Source organism: Rousettus aegyptiacus, unplaced genomic scaffold (assembly GCF_014176215.1).
Source record: "Rousettus aegyptiacus isolate mRouAeg1 unplaced genomic scaffold, mRouAeg1.p scaffold_m13_p_9, whole genome shotgun sequence".
Taxonomy (NCBI): Eukaryota; Metazoa; Chordata; class Mammalia; order Chiroptera; family Pteropodidae; genus Rousettus; species Rousettus aegyptiacus.
In genome coordinates, this window is record NW_023416312.1 from 49,781,841 (window position 1) to 49,789,861 (window position 8,021).

General features: G+C 32.8%; 1 pseudogene; it reads right to left on the reverse strand.

Moving 5' to 3' along the window:
• Positions 1–7,422: 7,422 nt before the first annotated feature.
• On the reverse strand, positions 7,423–7,717 carry LOC107497188 (annotated as a pseudogene).
• Between the last annotated feature and the right edge of the window lie 304 nt (positions 7,718–8,021).

Consider the following 8,021-nt stretch of genomic DNA (forward strand, 5'->3'; position numbering starts at 1 on the left):
GAATATATAGCTTTATACGCATTAGGTAACATCACCCAATTCTTTTCTCCCCAGTATGGCGCACATGGTAGAGATGGCAGAACATCAGCACAATATTAGAACTGAGATATATTATGTATAAACTTTTCCAAACAATTCACTTTATTAATGATGTTAAACCTTGAGAATAATTATAGCTTTCCAAAGGTTGTATAGACTTATAGTACTATGATTATAAAATGAGAAATATAGAGCAAAATATGGTCCTCTAAAAGCAAACAAACAAACAAACAAAAATCCTCATAAGTTTGGGCTATAGACCAAGGCCTTTACCCTTAAGATCACATTTGTACAACACCTGGATTTAGGACAGTTAAACAGTCTCGGCAGTTGTGTTAAACAAAACATAGAAGAGAAATTATTTAGACAATAAATCAGAGCCCCAAAGCATATTTGGGCAAACTTTTCATCAAGTCATAACTATAATTATTCAAATATTGTAAAAAAAAAAAGTACTATTATTTGTTAAGTAGATAAGATATCCAGAGAATTGTTTGAATATTTCAATCCACACATTTTTTTTATCATAATATAGACAGAACAACCAAATTTTAAATGGTTGACATGATTTTAAAACACTATAGCTTCAAAAAGAACAAACTATCAAAAACAGACTCACAAATATAGTTGACAATTTGGTGACGGACAGAGGGGAGGAGGGTCGGGAGGCTGGGAGTATGGAGTGAATGGTTTAAGTACAAATTAGTAGTTGATTATTGGGCATGGGGAGCATGGCAGCAGAATGCAGTTAGTGTTAATATGATGGCTAAGTGCAGGGCCAGGGGAGGGAGGGAACAATTGGGGGAATCGTTTTATGAACATTATAGATGTCTAACCAATGTACTGTATACTTGAAACTAATTTAAATAAATAAATTTATTTTTTTAAAAACACTATAGCTTTTATTATAAAGAGATTCATGCTTTGACAGTAAATGTTTAATAGATATTATAGTAATTATATGAAATATATTTAAACTACATGAAATAGCCAGTAATTGACATTCTTTAAACTATAAAAAAAGCAATTTCATATGGCTCAAAGTAAGACATGAGCAAATTTTCATGGAATAGTTGCAATTTTTATGCAAATAACCATTTCACTTTCTGCCACTTGTCTCAGTTGCATGTAGATAGAACTAATATTTCTATAAGATAAAACTTGAAAAAGCTTTGTTTGCCTCATAGGAATTGTGTGTGTGTTTGCATGCGAATGTGTATGTACACATGTGCCAGCTACTATCTTCCAAAGGGTTCCTAAACTGAAAATATTCTGAGATGGTATGACTGGAAACCAGCCTCTGAATTTATTTGTAATAGAACATAGCTATTTCACTCACTTCAAATGATACTTTGTTTTTGCACTACTATGTGAAAAAAAAAATACTGGCTTGAAATGCTCACTGGAAAACAAATACAGGCTCATTTACATTTGAAATCTGGATATGTTAGCACCTGAAACTTGTATTACTGCAAATGTGAGTTTGGTGAAATGGCTCTTAGATTTTTTTTTTTTAATAAAGGGTTATTTATTTATTTTTCTACATTTTTAAAATAAATGCAACACAATATACTTGCAGAAACTTATATAATCTAGGTAATAATAGAAGTGAAATAACATGATTGAGACTCCTGTTTTCTACCTTATAGTAATATGGATAACCAAAACAAAAGCTTTCTAAGACTACAAAGAAAACGTCATTAAATGTGTAGCTATAGTTTTACAAAAGTAAAAAATAAAATTCTATGGTCCAAAAATAAAGACAATCATGGAATCAGAGGAATAAAACATATCCACCTTCCTTGATGTTGTGTGAGGCTCTGAGTAACTAAGAGCATTGTTTCAATGGATATAATGGCCACAAGACAAAGACTTAAAACTGAGAAGAACAGGGTGCTGTAACTGAAGCTTTGCAAATAGCTAGCACCTTTGAAACCCCATATCCTCAATGAAACTGACAACTAGGAATAATACATTTATCAGCAAAGAAATCTTTCAGGAAAAACTTTCTACATCTTCCTGTAGTCTAGATAAATATATGAGTGTATTATAAATCGTAACACTTGACATTTTCCTGCTTTTTCAACATCCCCACAAATAGGTTGTGTGCACCATGCCCAAGTGACCAGGTATACCAATGTGAAAAGGCAGTCCCTTGTCAAGGATTCCCACCCTGTCTCTTTAAGCTCCCTACCTGCTTAGTTGAGCCCACTCCCTTAATAACGTTCTCTGTGCGGCATCTCCATGGCACGCAATGACTCTTTCTCTCTAGGACCTGTGAGTATAATAAACTTCCTTATCCTGTGGTTCTTCTGTGTCCCCTCTTGTGGTCACACCTGACTGACCATCTCACGGAAGAATATAAACAGTATGGTAGGCAAAAATGTAATGAGCCTCTCTGATCTCCACTCTCTGATGTTATCCCCATCATATCTAGTTGCAGAAGGAGAAGTCAGAGAGATTCAGGTTATTAAAGGAGTATGATGCATGGGGGTTTCTTTATTACTGAGATGTAAGGGACCATGTGGCAAGCACCTGATAGTGGTCTCTAGTTTCTGAAAGCAGCCCTCTGCTAATAGCCAAAGTAACAATGGAACCTCAGTCTACCATCCTAAGAAAATAAATTCTTCCAAAAACCTGATGGAATGTATAGGCAGACATTTCCTTAATTTAGCCTCCAGATAAGGACATAGCTCAGCCAATACTGTGACTTTAGTCCAGTGAAACTCTGAAAAGAAAACTCAGTAAAAATATGCTGAATTCTTGAATCACAGATACTATGAAATAACAAATGTGTTTTTTTAAGCCACAAAGTTTGCGGTGATATGCCATACAGCATTATAAATCCAGTATGCCTACTTCCTCAAAGCATGAGAAGAATGATTTATGCATTTTCCTAAGGGATTAGGTGGGCACTTAAATAAATAACGTTGGGACAACTAGTTGGCTTCATACTTTCTGTACACTAGGAGAAATTCTACTAAAGAAAATATACAAATGTAACAAAAAGAGACTCATAAATGCATTGGCTAAAATTGAAAAAAATTCTTTGAAAATCTAGTGTGAAAAAGTTCTTACTAATTATGACTCAATATATAGGAAAATGATTCATAAATTCAGCTACATAAAAATAATGAACACTTATTTGTGATGAAAAACACCAAAGTCAAAAGACAAACATTATTTTGTGCAACTGTAATGTGTCTGACAATTAGCTCTTTTGACTTTAATGTATGTTCCTGACATTAAATTTTTGATCGCCAAGACATCTAGTTCAAAGACATTTATTTTCAATAACCCCATTGCCAAACTATACAACTAGTAAAGAGCCAGGCCACCCACAAAGTTCCTCTTTTAGGAAAGCCCTGGGTGACCTAGATAACTGACTATTTTACTGATCACTTGCTTTTCCCTTCCCATGCCTTAATTCCTGCTCTTGTGTTCTAAATTAACAATAAACTGTAAACCTGCGAAACCCTAGGCACCATACCCTATACTCCAATAAAGGCAGAACCCTAGGTCTGTGCTCATTCTCTCTCTCTCTCTCTCTCTCTCTCTCTCTCTCTCTCTCTCTCTCTCTCTCTCTCTCTCTTTCATTTATTATCTACCTACCTGTCCATCTTTCTAGCTATCCTTTAATCTATATATCAGAAAAATAAACACAAATAACCCAAAAAAATAAAAGGCAGAAGTAAGCAGCTATAAAAAACACAATTGTCCTTTAAATATATAAGGCAGATGTGAAATTTCACATTGTTTATAATAAAATATAAGCAATTTAAATCTTCATTGAAATGTCATTCTCATCCATGAGATTAACAAAAACATACAAACATAACAATAACAATTACTGATGAAGCTATATTAAAACAAGTTCTTCCATACTTTTCTTATGGAGCATAGGATATGAACTCCTAGTACACAGTTCTAAAATAATTGTCAAAATTGTAAATGCATTTATCCTTGGATCCAACAATCCCATTACTGAGGATATATTTTACATATGTGCCTATGAAATGTCTTAGGAATAAGGTTATTTACTACAATAATATAATAGAAAATATGTCTTTTTTAAAAAAGCAATTGAACATCTATAATGTACTGGTTAGAAAATATAATATATCCATTCAATGCAGTTGTTCAGAAAATAAGAAAATTTGCCACGTATTAATGGAAAAAATACAAAATATGCTGTTCTATAGAAGATTTATGTGAGAAATGGAAAACAAACTATATATTCATTTTGCTTGGCCATGCATACAAAATTAATAAGATATACAAAAAAATTATTAAGGATAAGGATGGTTAAAAGAGTTAGAAAATGCTTTAGGTATGAAAAAGAGAGTAGTGATGTAATAGATACGTTGGTATCCTATGCTGTACCATCTTGACCAACCTCTGATTTCAGCTTAAACTCTACTGGATAGCTTCTATGCCTATTGATAGAGTCTCACCTAAAGCCTGTGTGTTTCCACTGGAGATTTTCTTTGAAGACCTGTAAAATTCCTCAGCTCAAGATTGGAGTAGAGAATGTCCCCAAGGACTGCTCTCAATCATCCATATGACAATATTAAAACATATTCTACATGGTAACTTATGATTCCCAGCATGTTTGAGCCCTAATTGCCTACAGAAGTAACTAGTTCAATATACACCATTTACTATTTTATCCTTTCCTGAAGGATGTTATCACTGCTCTCTCCTTCCTGCTTAATGGATTCAACTCCCACATGAACTATCTGTAGTGATTGGCTTGTTTCCAGCTCTACATTAAACTAATTTCAACTAATACATCAATGTATAAATTTTTATATTCTCTTGATTTTTGAACCATGTGAATATAATTCTTAACTTTTGAAAGTCTGAAACCCAAGTCTTGACCATAATGTGGAGCTAAAAAAGTTCTTAGAAATTCCCGAGGGGAAGTTAATTAATTTTGAAAATAAAGACAAATTCTAGTAGAATATAATATGTACATATTACTACAATTCCAATTCTAGACATGTGCATATGTCTAGCAATACATATTTAACAATGTCCATATCAGCATTTTCATAATTACAAATAGCTAAAAATCACTTTACATTAATAGAGAAAAGATCAATACATTCTAATATACTTATATAATTGAATTCTATTCAACATTGTAAGTGAATGAAATATTCCTATACCTACAAATGTAGATGATTTTCATAAAAATAATGTGTACTTTAAAAACATATTGCAAAAAGTGCACATTATTTTACATATAAATTTGTTTTATTTTATTTTTGTATTTTTAACATTTTTGGACTTTATTTTATTTTTATTCTTTTAATTAAGTTTATTGGGGTAATATTGGTTAATACAATTATATAATTTTCAGGTGTACGTTATAATTTGACACCTGTATATTCTATTGTGTGTTTGCCACCCAAAGTCCAGTTTCCTTCAGCTATCATATATTTGATCCCCTTTGCCCACTTCACTATCTCTATAAACCCTATATTTGAACCCCTTTACGCCATCTACCTCCCCCGCTCTAGTAACCACTAGCCTATAGTCCATGTACATGAGTCTCTGTTTGTTTGTCCTGATCATTTGTTGATTTTAGGTTTATATCTCACGTATAAGTGATATCATGTGATTTTTCTGTCTGGCTTATTTCACTTAGCATGATTATCTCGAGGTCCATCAATGTTGTTGCAAATGGCAGTATTTTATCTCTTCTTATAGCTGAGTAATATTCCATTGTATATATGTACCACTGCTTCTTTAGCTAATCATCTATCATAGGATACTTCAGTTGCTTCCATGTCCTGGCCACTGTGAATAATGCTGCTATGAACATCGGTGTGGAAATATCTTTAGAATATGGATTTTCAAGTCTTTGGGGTAAATGCTTAGTAGAAGGATTGCTGGATCAGATGGTAGATCAATTCTTAATTTTTTGAGGAACCTCCATACTGTTTTCCATAGTGGCTGTATCAATTAGCAGTCCCACCAGCAGTGTAGGAGGGTTCCTTTTTCTCCTCATCCTCTCCAACAGTTGTTATTACTTGCCCTGTTGATTATAGCTATTCTAACAGGTATGAGATGGTATCTCATTGTGGTCTTGATTTGCATTTCTCTAATAGCTGGTGATGTTGAGCATCTTTTCATATATGCATTGGCCATTTGTATGTCCTCTGGGAAGAAGCGTCTATTCAGGTCCTCTGCTCATTTTTTTTATTGTATCATTTTATTTTTTGTTGTTAATGAGTTGTATAAAAGGCATCCGAATAGGAAACAAAGAAGTCACACTGTCACTATTTGTGGATGTTATGATTCTCTAGGTAAAAAACCCTAGAGACTCCACAAGAACACTGCTAGAATCAATAAGTAAATCGAGTAAAGTCTCTGGATACAAAATCAATGTTGAAAAATTCATAGCGTTCTTATACTCAAATAATGAAGTGTAAGAAAAAAGAAGTGGAAAAAATAATTCCTTTTTCAATTGTAACAAAAAGAATAAAATATCTAGAAATAAATTTAACAAAACAAGTGAAGAATCTATATAATGAAAACTATAAGACTATTAAAAGAAATCGAAAAAAATACAAAGAAATGGAAAGATATTCTGTGTTCTTGGATTGGAAGAATCAACATAGTTAAAATAATCATATTACCTAAAGCATTATACTGATTTAATGTAATTCCTCATCAAAATATCATCGGCATTTTTAAAAGAAATAGAACAAAAAATCTTCAGATTTGTATGAAGTCACTAAAGACCCTGAATTGCCAAAGCCATCTGTAAAAAAAGAACAAGGCTGGAGGCATCACTATGCCCGACTTCAAATTATACTGCAAAGCAACAGTAATAAAAATGGCATGGTATTTGCAGAAAAAAACAGACACATGGACCAGTAGAACAGAATTGAGAGTCCAGAAGTAAACCCTTATTTATATAGGCAAATAATTTTTGACAAAAATGCCAAAAACGTACAGTGGAGAAAGGAAAGCCTCTTCAATAAATGGTGCTGAGAAAACTGGAAAGCTGCCTGCAAAAGAATGAAACTAGACTGTTGTCTATCATCTCACACCAAAATTAACTTAAAATGGATTAAGAACCTAAATATGAGACCTGAAACAATAAAATGCTTAGAAGAAAACATAGGAACTAAACTCAAGGACCTCGGAATTAAAAAGGATTTTATGAATTTGACCTCGAAAGCAAAAATAAATGAATAGGAATACATCAAACTAAAAAGCTTCTGTTTAGCAAAAATAATTGTCATCAAGGTAAAAAGAGAACCATTCAAATGGGAAAATATATTTGCAAACAATATCTCTGATAAGGGGCTAATATCCAAAATAATTTTTTAATCAAAACATTTATTGTGTGACTAATCACTGAAATCATTAAGATGAACTGGATGCTGCAACAGTTGCCCTCTTGTGTTTAGGTGGTTGTTCCTTCATGGAATCCATGCCTGAATCTGCAATATGCAATTTTTAGGTGCCTCATTCAATCAGTTCCAGTGGTACTTCGCATTTTAGCCTTGGCACTCCAGTTATACTTTCTCTTCTACTTAGAAAGATAGCCACATTTGTCACAGGTAGACTTCTGAAGGTGGTAGGCCTTAGAGACACAGCGGCATCATAATGTGTGGGTCTTATTGTGACGCTTTCTGAATGATGATGTTCCCTTCGTCATCTCGCTTCTGTGGCTGAGACCAAAGAGTTACACATAAAATTTTTAAAGAATGCGAAACATGTTACTTATTGTTAAGAAAAATGAAATATGAAGAAAGACATGATAATGATAATGAACAAATTATAACTATTATCTCTGAGGAAGAAAGGAATTGCAAACAGAATATTTGTACTATAAACTTCAATAATAATGTAAAGTTTAATTTCTTAAACTGTGTTTGCATACGAGGATATTTTTATGCTCTTATTATTTATATTGTCTTTTATAGATTTAGACTATCTCACAATACATTTAAAACAAGAAA